General features: G+C 44.4%; 1 non-coding gene across 1 annotated transcript; it reads left to right on the top strand.

The window, feature by feature from the left end:
* The first annotated feature begins 10,979 nt into the window (after positions 1-10,979).
* trnaa-ugc lies at positions 10,980-11,051 on the top strand. Its single transcript has one exon. It is a non-coding gene; the product is annotated as a tRNA-Ala (tRNA).
* Positions 11,052-11,153: the final 102 nt, after the last annotated feature.

Raw genomic sequence — 11,153 nt, 5'->3', positions numbered from 1 at the left:
GCTTTCTGGAGCACTAGTATGGGTGTTGTGCGCTGAAGGGACTGGTTTCCAGAGGGCTAGTATGGACATTGTGGGCCGAATGGATTCTTGGGCTGGCGGCTCAGTCACTCAGGCCTGTTCTGCTGGCAGCTCACGGCTGGTGGGCTCGCAGTTGACTCACGGCTATTCCTTGAAATTCCAATTCAAGCAGGGTGCAAGGGCACCAAATTCAAGTGCAGTTTCATACCATTTCAAGCAGGGTGCAAGGCCACTAAAGACAGCGAGTCGTGACTCTCCCTTCCCCATCTTTCAGAGGCTGAACCACGCCCACACTTCCGGGTTTTATAGTCCCTCCCTCCCTCCCACCAGAAGGGGCATGGCCTTCATGGCGTGATTGACAGGTGAGAGAATCTCAACATGTTTTAAACACTAATAACCCTTTTATTTTTAATTGATGGGAAAAATCCTCGGCACCTGATGAGCGGAGGGGGACTCTGAGTAAGATGGCCAAAAATCACAGCCGTACGTAGTAGCGTTTTTTCTAACATCAATATAAAGCGCAAACAGGAAGTGGTCAAGATTAGACTTTTAATTATATAGAGGGCAAGGCAACTCTAATTGGGCAAGGCAGCTCTAATTAGGCAATGCAGCTTGCTTTAGCACTTTCAAAACCAAAGGCAAGTCAGCTTGCTTTAGTACTTTCAAAACCAAAGGCAAGGCAGCTTGCTTTAGCACTTTCAAAACCAAAGGCAAGGCAGCTTGCTTTAGCACTTTCAAAACCAAAGGCAGGGCAGCTTGCTTTTGCACTTTCAAAACCAAAGGCAAGGCAGCTTGATTTAGCACTTTCAAAACCAAAGGCAGCACACTTTAGCGCTTTCAAACCAAAACACACTTTTGCATTTTCAAACTACATTTTCAAACCACATTAAGGGCACTGACAGGTCAGTAAAACCATTCACAGTTTAGTAGACATGTGTTCTGTGTTATTCACAGCTCAGACTGAGAATTGCGACCTCTCGCTCCCCCATCTTGCAGAGGAACTGAGGCACCACACTTCCGGGTTTTATGGTACCTCCGGAAGGGGTGTGGCCTTCAGGAGAGAAAATCTCAACATTTTTTAAACACTAATAACTCTTTTATTTTTCATCGATGGGAAAAATCCTCTTGTCCAGCGGAGGGGGACTCTGAGCAAGATGGCCAGAAATCACAGCCGTAAGTGGCAGCGTTTTTTCTAAAATCAATATACAGAACAACGTGAAGTGGTCAAGATCAGACTTTTAGTAATATAGATTCAAAAAAGAGAAATAACTGCGGAGGAAGACAAGGAGGAGGAAGATTTCAAAGCTTGGATAGATCTGCCATTCCGAGAGCCAACTTTTCCTCGGTTTGGCTGGAGAGGATATAGGGTTGTCCAGCCTGATCAGTGCTACAACTGTGGGGAATTGGGGCATTGGTGTCGATCGTGTCCTGTGAGGGAGTACTACCAAGAATGAAGGGCGCAAAGAAGAGGGCCACGGGGTTTCAGAAACCAGTGGCTTCCAAGAGGGTACAGGGACACTTGGGACCCCGAGGGTAGGGGACGAGGACACTGGCAAGGTGATCAGAGAGCAAGGACATTTTGGCAATTGAACCCATTTCTTTATCCCTAACCTGCCAGTTATATACCATCTATTAAATCTGAAGGTGTCCTCACATGGTCCATAAACAGCAATAAAAACCAGAAAGAACATCACCCCTTTCCAAATTCTGGGAGAGTACACAAAGAATCCAATTATCGAGAACTCACAGCGAAGAAAGGACTATGGGAAAGGGAAACATAGTAGCTGGTGTGAGAAGGAATGGCAACTAAGGAGAAGAAATGGCACTAGAGAGAGAAGAAACAAACTTATTGTGCAGGAAGTACGGGAGTAGGGAAAGGAACTATTATACTAGGTACACAAAATTGCTGGAGGAACTCAGCGGGTGCAGCAGCATCTATGGAGCGAAGGAAATAGGCGACGTTTCGGGCCGAAACCCTTCTTCAGACTGATGGGGGGTGGGGAAAGAAAGAAGGAAAAAGGGAGGAGGAGGAGCCCGAGGGCGGGCGGATGGGAGGGTGGGAGGAGACAGCTAGAGGGTGAAGGAAGGGGAGGGGACAGCACAGGCTAGCCAAATTGGGGGAATTCAATGTTGATGCTATAAGGGCGCAAGGAGCCCAGACGGAATATGAGGTGCTGTTCCTCCAATTTCCGCTGTTGCTCACTCTGGCAATGGAGGAGACCCAGGACAGAGAGGTCGGATTGGGAATGGGAGGGGGAGTTGAAGTGCTGAGTCACCGGGAGGTCAGGTAGGTTAAGGCGGACTGAGCGGAGGTGTTCGGCGAAACGGTCGCCCAACCTACGCTTGGTCTCACCGATGTAAATTAGCTGACATCTAGAGCAGCGGATGCAGTAGATGAGGTTGGAGGAGATACAGGTGAACCTTTGTAGCTTATACTAACTTGTTACTGAGTTTGTACCTACAGGACAGTATAATTGACAACGTTATATGGGGAGTGAGGTAAAGAATATACCCCTTGAGAACGGGCAGAAGACATCTAAGGTAATGTAGCTCCCCAGCAGGGCCAGCCTTAAGCCGAGTGGACTGATATCTCCCAATTGGGCCCCGCGCCTAAGGGGGGCCCCGCGTTAATTTTCCGTATTTCGTACGGAAATACAAATTCGCTTTGTTAAATAAAGATTTAAAAAAAACATTCACCATACGGATTTTTTTACAAAACGAACATGGATAACAACCGCTGCACGACCATCAGACACAAACGATTTGTTAACTACTACTGTAAAACTTGTTAACAGCCAGTAGTTAACAAGTAGTTATAAAATGTGTCATCAATGCATCGATCCACATTCCTTAGTAAATGTAATTGTGTTTTTAAAAAGTATTAATGACGCAACATTTCATTGTCCTTTGAATAAAATTCACGTGGCGTCATTAATACTTGTTCAAAACACAATAACACAAACATAATAAGATAACAATATTGAAATTTAAGCTAAATAAAATATTATCGGCAAGACTAATAAGACTATTTCAAATCACAAAACAGGAAAACTTTGAATTTGCCGATAAACCACATAAACTTTTCTAAGAAGGTTATGGGCTTTTGACTGTCCTTGATCACAGCTTTTGTGTTAAGTCAATGGAAAAGCAAAAGGGAACAAGATGCTAATTTCCGAGTATGAAAAATGGCCATAACGTTTTTAATACTGAAGATATGAAAGTGAATTAGGTGTCAAATTAAACTTCCTTTTATGATTTATCTGATGGGATAAATTGCAGACTTGATTTATTAAATGTTAAAATTTTGTAACATTGCTAGAAAATGTACCTGAATCTTGGAGGCCGAAGGTTAGGTTGTTAGCCAAGAAAGATAGACTTAATTATCCCTCAGTACAGCAACATCAAGAACGATGTTGCTGTACTGAGGGATAGCCTAGCCTATCCCTCATTGCCAGCAGCTGATGGGAAGCAGCTGTAAAGTGGGAAGCGGCTGCAAAAGGACAACGCTGCTGGGGGGGGGGGGGGGGGGGGGGGGGGGAGGGGTGAAGAGTTCCTTTCACAGCTTGTAGGTAGTCTGTCCAGGGGTAAAGTTGTGGGGAGGGCAGGAGCGTTGAGAAGGAGGTGGTCGGGGATCATGCCAGCAACCAGCTCAAGAGCGGGTCAGCGGGCGATGGATAATAGGACAGCGGGCGGTGGAGCTTACTCCATATGTCAGTGCGAGTAACCTCAATTGATCCCTTGTTCGCGCTGACACAGGAGTGAGCTCCACCACCCACTGTGATGTTATCCATCACCCGCTGACCCACTACGCTCTATGATCTTTGCTCTTGAGCTGGTCCCCTCACTGTTCAGACGGAGAGCACTACCGGGCCGGTGAGTGGGCCGGCAGAATGCACTGAGATGGCAGTCGGTTCCGCTGTCCGGTGATGGCGGCCGCTCGTAGCCACACGAGCTGCTTCCATCCCTGGCCACAATGTGGTGGCTCCGCGCCCGGAACGCCGCAGCAGCGGTGAGTGAATGGGTTACTGGCATGAACCCCGACCCCCTTCTCAATGCTCCCGCCCTCCCCGCAACTTTACTGCTGGATAGCATCCCCACATGCTGTGAAAGGAACTCTCCCCCCAATTGGTCCCTTGAACTAGTATAGTCATTCAATTAAATGACAACTGATTCATGTTGGCCCGGTGTGCTCTCGTATTACCCACCATCTTTCCACCTGCCATCACCCTCCACCCCCCACCCATTCAGTAATTCAGAAAGACGGAAATTTGGAAGCCTTGGGCAAATTGTATTGTTACTTTATTTATTTTTATTTTTATGGAGAGGAGAACAATCTGCACATGCGCGGTTTAAGATTTTTTTTAAGCCGACTGACTGTCATATTACTCACGACACGTGACTCATTTATAATTATTTATTTATATTTATTTGAAAATTGTTTCCAATTGGGCCCCGCACCTCCTAAGGCCGGCCCTGCTCCCCAAAAACAGGAATCAACAAGCAGGAGGAAACGATACAGTCCTGCTTGAGAGTGGTCTCCGCGTACTTGAGGCCTCAGCTAGGTTGTGGCTTTTTTTTCAATATTTGAAAAAAATAAGTAAAAAAAGGTCGCCATGGATAAAATCGATACTTTTTATAGGTTTAGTCGTAGTAGGTCAGCATGTTAGACAGAAATTGTGAAGCTATGCCCACGAAAACTCAGGAAGCTTGACACGATTCTGGGAAGAAACATCATCATCTTGTGGTTGTTGATAGATGGAAAATGTAATGGACACATATATGTACATATGGTTATCTGACTACTTAGTTATCATAAATGATGGTTTATCATATATGAAAGAAGGAAGGAATGTTAATCCTGGCCAAATTGGAGAGGCCAGGACCCTAAAATCGAGTAAAGGCTTTATAAAAGTGCTTTCTGTAGAAATGGGACAAGCTGCAGAATGGTGCCAGTTTGTCTAGAACCTAGATCAATGCTGCAGGAAGAGAATGGGAACATCTGCAGACCCTGACAATTAGGTGCAAAATGCATAGAATAGATTGGATGAATGCAAAAGCAGATATGCACATTGTAAATAATGTTGCAAAGCTTTACTTTGCTGGATGTTGATTGGATTAAGTATTGAGCCTTGTCTGGTTTTCTTGCATATCAGGGCGATGTTCGTTTACTCTGAGAAACATTGTTTGAATACAATGTATTAGCCACTGTTTTATTGCGTTAGGGAAATGTCCATCATGTATGGGGTTAATCGATATTTGTAATTGGATTGTAAAGATACCACCTCCATGTGGTTCAGCCCCTCGAGGTCCGGGGACATATAAAAGTCCGCTGCCACATCTATCTTCTGGGAGAGCACTTTGGACCGCGTGACCCACTGGAGTGTCTCTGTTTGAGCGAGGCCAAGAGGGCTTGATCAGGCAGATACAGGGATCGAACCCGCGGTGGTAAGGTACAGTAGTTGGAAATGTGATTGTGCTACATCCTCGTAGCTGTTTGCAGTGTAGCTGCTTGCAGTGTAGCTGCTGCTGCTTGCTGCTGCTGGCGCCGACGATGGCGGCCACGGTGTACTGCTCCTTGCTGTTTTGTATGTGTTTGTTCGTTTGTGTCATCTGTGAAAACCCTACAAAGATTACTTTCACGAGAGAGGTACTCATAAACATCGGACATACGGTACCTCCAAACATCGTTCCGGATTTCTCTCACTTGCTGGATTATTTGGACATACTCGTCGGCGGGGCTGTGGCTGCGTTCAAGGTCTTGAGATGGAGGACGACCTGTGGGAAGCGTTCTGGAGCAATCACCTGACTCTGGCGGAGAGGATCACGCACACCACTCCCGAGCATATTCCTGGCAAATGTACGTTCTCTCAAGAACAAAGTGGACGAACTGCAACTCCTGCATCGGGCAAACAAGGACTTCTCTCGAGCTGCTGCCCTGTGTTTCACCGAGACCTGGCTGTGTGAGTCGACAGCGCGCTGCAACTGGCTGGTTTCCAAACTTCACAGAGCGGATCGCGAAGTGGAGGCAGCGGGGAAATCAAGAGGCGGTGGAATATGCTTCTATACCAACCAGGACTGGTGCAGCGACATCACTGGTGCAGTGACATGTCAAATTTCTGCTCTCCCAACCTAGAATCCCTCTTTATCAACTGCAAACCCTTCTACTCTCTGAGGGAATTTAACTCCTTTATTCTAGTTGGAGTTTACATTCCCTCCCAAGCCTGCGTACGTGAGGAGCAAACGCAACTCGCTGACCAGGTAATGAGGGTAGAGTAACTTCCCCCATGGTCATTGTTTTGGGGGACTTTAACAAAGCTAAGCTCAGCCGTGACCTTCCAAAATACAGACTTCATGTTACCTGCCCTACCAGAGGGGAGAGAACACTCGATCACTGTTATACGGCAATCAAGAACACATATTGCTCTATTCCCCGGGTGGGTCTGGGTCTCTGATCGTTGTCTACTTCACCTTATTCCAACCTACTGGCAGAAACTAAAACTTGCTAAGCCTGTGGTCAGAACAACGAAAAGGTGGACAAGCGAGGGCATTGAGAACCTACAATCCTGCTTTGACTGCACGGATTGGAATGTGTTCAGGGAAGCAACCACAAGCCTCGATGAGTATACGGACACTGTATCAACATATGTCAGCTTTTGCGAGGACAGTTGCATTCCAACTAAGACCCAGACATGGTTCAACAACAACAAGCCCTGGTTTACTGCAGAACTCAGACAGCTCCGACAGTCTAAAGAGGGGGCCTACAGGAGCGGGGATGCAGACCTCTACAGGCAGGCCAAGTACAAGCTGAGAAGAGGAGTCAGAGCTGCCAAGGAAAGGTACTCTGAGAAGTTGAGGAGCAGGTTCTCAGCTAGTGACTCTTCTTCTGTTTGGAAGGGCTTGCAAGAAATTACCAGCCACAAGAGGAAAGCCTACCGCTCTTGGGACAATCGTCAGCTGACCAACAACCTGAATGAGTTTTACTTCAGGTTTGAAAATCAGAAATGTAAACCCTGGTACCCCCTCCCAACCAACATAGCCAGACCCCAGTCTACAAAGAATGGACCCTGCACCATATAACCATATAACATATAACAATTACAGCGCGGAAACAGGCCATCTCGGCCCTACAAGTCCGTGCCGAACAACTTTTTTCCCTTAGTCCCACCTGCCTGCACTCATACCATAACCCTCCATTCCCTTCTCATCCATATGCCTATCCAATTTATTTTTAAATGATACCAACGAACCTGCCGCCACCACTACCATTGGAAGCTCATTCCACACCACTACCACTCTCTGAGTACCTCTCCTTCCCATTCATCACTTCACACCTACTTAAGGCAAGACTGCAGTAGGGGGTATGGAGAGAAGGCAGGTACAGGATACTGAGTTGGATGATCAGCCATGATCATATTGAATGGCGTTGCAGGCTCGAAGGGCTGAATGGCCTACTCCTGCACCTATTTTCTATGTTTATGTTTCTATGAAAAGACTGGACCATTTCCCACCCCAACCAACACTTCACACCCACTCACAGCCTGACCTCAGTCTGCAAAGACTGGGCCCTTCTACACCCAATCCCCTCCAATCACCACTTCACACCCAATCACCTACACCCTCCTTGCTGAACAACATCACTTCATCAACAATAAAAATAGAGGAGGTGGAGAGACTTTTCAGAAGACAGAAAAGCCGGAAATCTCCAGGACCTGACCCCTCTACTCTCAAGCTCTGTGCCAAATAACTGGCACCGGTCTATACAGACATTTTTAACCAGTGCCTGCAAACGTGTACTGTCCCTGCCTGCTTCAAAGTCTCCACTATTGTCCCTGTGCCCAAAAAGGCAAGGATTACTTGTCTTAATGACTACAGACCTGTCGCTCTGACTTCTGTAGTCATGAAGACACTTGAATGGCTGTGCTGGCCAAGCTGAAAAATATCACAATCCCCCTGCTGGACCCTCTGTAGTTTGCATATCGGGCAAATAGATCTGTGGATAATGCAGTTAACCTGGGCCTGCACTTCATCCTACAGCACATAGACTTTAGGAGAGCTCCCCCTCCCCTCACCCCACTCACTTCAACAACACCACAGTCACATCTGTGGAATCTTTTAAGTTCCTGGGAACTATCATCTCCGAGGACCTTAAGTGGGGGGCTACCATCGACGCCACAGTCAAAAAGGCACAACAGAGGATGTACTTCCTACGGCAGCTGAGGAAGCACAATCTGCCACAAGCAATGATGGTCCAATTCTACACGGCCATCGTAGTCTGTTCTCACCTTCTCCATCATGGTCTGGTTTGGCTCAGCCACCAAGCACGACACCTGGAGGCTGCAGCGAATCGTCTGATCATCTGAGAAGGTTATTGGCTGCAACCTTCCCACCATTGATAAACTGTACACTGCAAGGGCCAGGAAGCGAATGGGCAAGATCACCTCTGACCCCTCTCACCCTGGCCACAAACTCTTTGAATCACTTCCCTCTGGAAGGCGACTCCGGACTGTCAAAGCTGCCACAGCCAGACATAAAAACAGTTTTTGTCCACGAGTATTTGCTCTACTCAACAGCCAAAAATCTGTAGCCTCCCTTTGATCTGCAAGGACTATATTTTGTGTTATTGAGTGGATGTTTCTAGATTAATTTATGGGAATTAAACATCAAATTCCTTCCATATGGCATATATTTTAATGACAGTGAGATTTAAAAATCATATTATATTGTGAATTCTTGTGTGAATGGGATTAGTTTGTTATTTGGATACTTAGGCTATTTAAAAAAAAATCCTTTTCTTAAAAAATGGAATCTACAGGACATTCTTAATGGGAAAGTAGTGGGCAGAAAGGCATGTGATGCGTGGTTTGAAGAGCAAAAACTTGTAGTTTACAATGCCGAATTTGAAAAGTTGAGGAAAAACAATGTGTACAGAGTTGCTTATTGGTTACAATCTGAGGAGTATGATGATGCTACTGATTATGATATGCCAATGTACCAGCTAGCAACTGATCTTCTCCATAAAGGCTTGGTCTATTGCTAGAAATTGTAATTTATTTACCTATCTGTTACGGACTTACAGCATATAATACAATAATATTAAAGTTCTGATCTTGAGAATATCACATTTTTGAATTTTCAAGGCAGTCTGGGTGTTTATTACTATTTCCATCACAACAGTCAATTTTGTAAATGACTACAATTAGGTAATTAACTAATTATACGCTTTAATTTCAGGTCATCTAAGTAAGATGTTTTATATTTGTTTCAGAATGCTTCAATCTATAATAACTGAAAATTTCATTCAGTTCTCTTAATTTTTAAGAAAGTTATGGGCTTTTGACTGTCCTCGATCACAGCCTTTGTGTTAAGTCAATGGAAAAGCAATAGGGTGATTTCACGAAAGGTCACTGGATCATAGATCCTCACCCACGTGACCGCAAAATCCAACTGGGGTACAAGCGTCACTTCCGGTACATGTTATTGATGTTGAAAACGCGCACTTTCAAACCCGTTAAAAACCGCGAAAACGGCCCGTTTTTGAGCTGTAAATAACTGCCAGTCGGGGTGACCGTGAGGCACAATTATCTTACTTTAGAGTCCAGAAGATAAAGAAAAACGAAGGTAAATACAAGAGGGAGCTGAAGGGGCAAAAACAGCGGAAGTGTTTAGCAAACATTGGCCGTGGAGATATAAAGATAGAAAATATCGGGAATTATCGCGTTTGCTCACTGCATTTCATCAAAAGTAAGGCATTATGTTTTATCTTTATTCATTTGTTATATAAAAAGTTTTAAATGTGAAAAATCCATCATTAAAATTGCAAAATCTTCCATGGTTCTCAGGTGGGTTTTAACATGCAAAAAGAAAATGCTTCTGAAGCTACATTTACCATTTAAATAATCGTAAACCATAAATGCGTTTTGAAATGAATTTTACTCAGATGCAAGCTAAGGAATGGGATAATTGTCAGCTGTTAATTGGATAATAATAATAAAATGTCCTGATTTTGTCCAATTAACAGCTGACAATTATCCCATTCCTTAGCTTGCATCTGAGTAAAATTCATTTCAAAACGCATTTATGGTTTACGATTATTTAAATGGTAAATGTAGCTTCAGAAGCATTTTCTTTTTGCATGTTAAAACCCACCTGAGAACCATGGAAGATTTTGCAATTTTAATGATGGATTTTTCACTTTTAAAACTTTTTATATAACAAATGAATAAAGATAAAACATAATGCCTTACTTTTGATGAAATGCAGTGAGCAAACGCGATAATTCCCGATATTTTCTATCTTTATATCTCCACGGCCAATGTTTGCTAAACACTTCCGCTGTTTTTGCCCCTTCAGCTCCCTCTTGTATTTACCTTCGTTTGTCTTTATCTTCTGGACTCTAAAGTAAGATAATTGTGCCTCACGGTCACCCCGACTGGCAGTTATTTACAGCTCAAAAACGGGCCGTTTTCGCGGTTTTTAACGGGTTTGAAAGTGCGCGTTTTCAGCATCAATAACATGTACCGGAAGTGACGCTTGTACCCCAGTTGGATTTTGCGGTCACGTGGGTGAGGATCTATGAACCAGTGACCTTTCGTGAAATCACCCTATAGGGAACAAGATGCTAATTTCCGAGTATGAAAATGGCCATAACTTTTTTAATACTGAAGATATGAAAGTGAATTAGGTGTCAAATTAAACTTCCCTTTATGCTTTATCTGATGGGATAAATTGCAGACTTGATTTTAAAAATCTCAAAATTTTGTAACATTGCTAGAATATGTGCTTTTAGAAGTTGGCGCGATGATTTGAGGACAGGAGAGATTACAAAAAAAGGTGGGACTCTTGCAGAAGAGAATAAAAAAAGTTGGTAACTTCTGAAAACGGACACAAATCACAGACAAAAATTAGGAAAGACCGAAACGTCTACATATCAAAGACGCATCGGTAAAGAGCTGAGCAGTGATGGGGATGTAGCTCAGTGGTAGAGCGCATGCTTTGCATGTATGAGGCCCCGGGTTCAATCCCCGGCATCTCCACATTTTACATTCATTCGCTAAAATTATTAAAAACCATTGTTTCTTAACGATTGCTTGTTAAAACCAAACCACAGGAAAGGAATCGGATACCTCAATAAATCA

This window comes from Amblyraja radiata, chromosome 5 (genome assembly GCF_010909765.2).
Source record: "Amblyraja radiata isolate CabotCenter1 chromosome 5, sAmbRad1.1.pri, whole genome shotgun sequence".
Lineage (NCBI taxonomy): Eukaryota > Metazoa > Chordata > Chondrichthyes > Rajiformes > Rajidae > Amblyraja > Amblyraja radiata.
The sequence above is the reverse complement of the archived record's forward strand: the minus strand, read 5'-3'. Positions and strand labels throughout refer to the sequence as shown.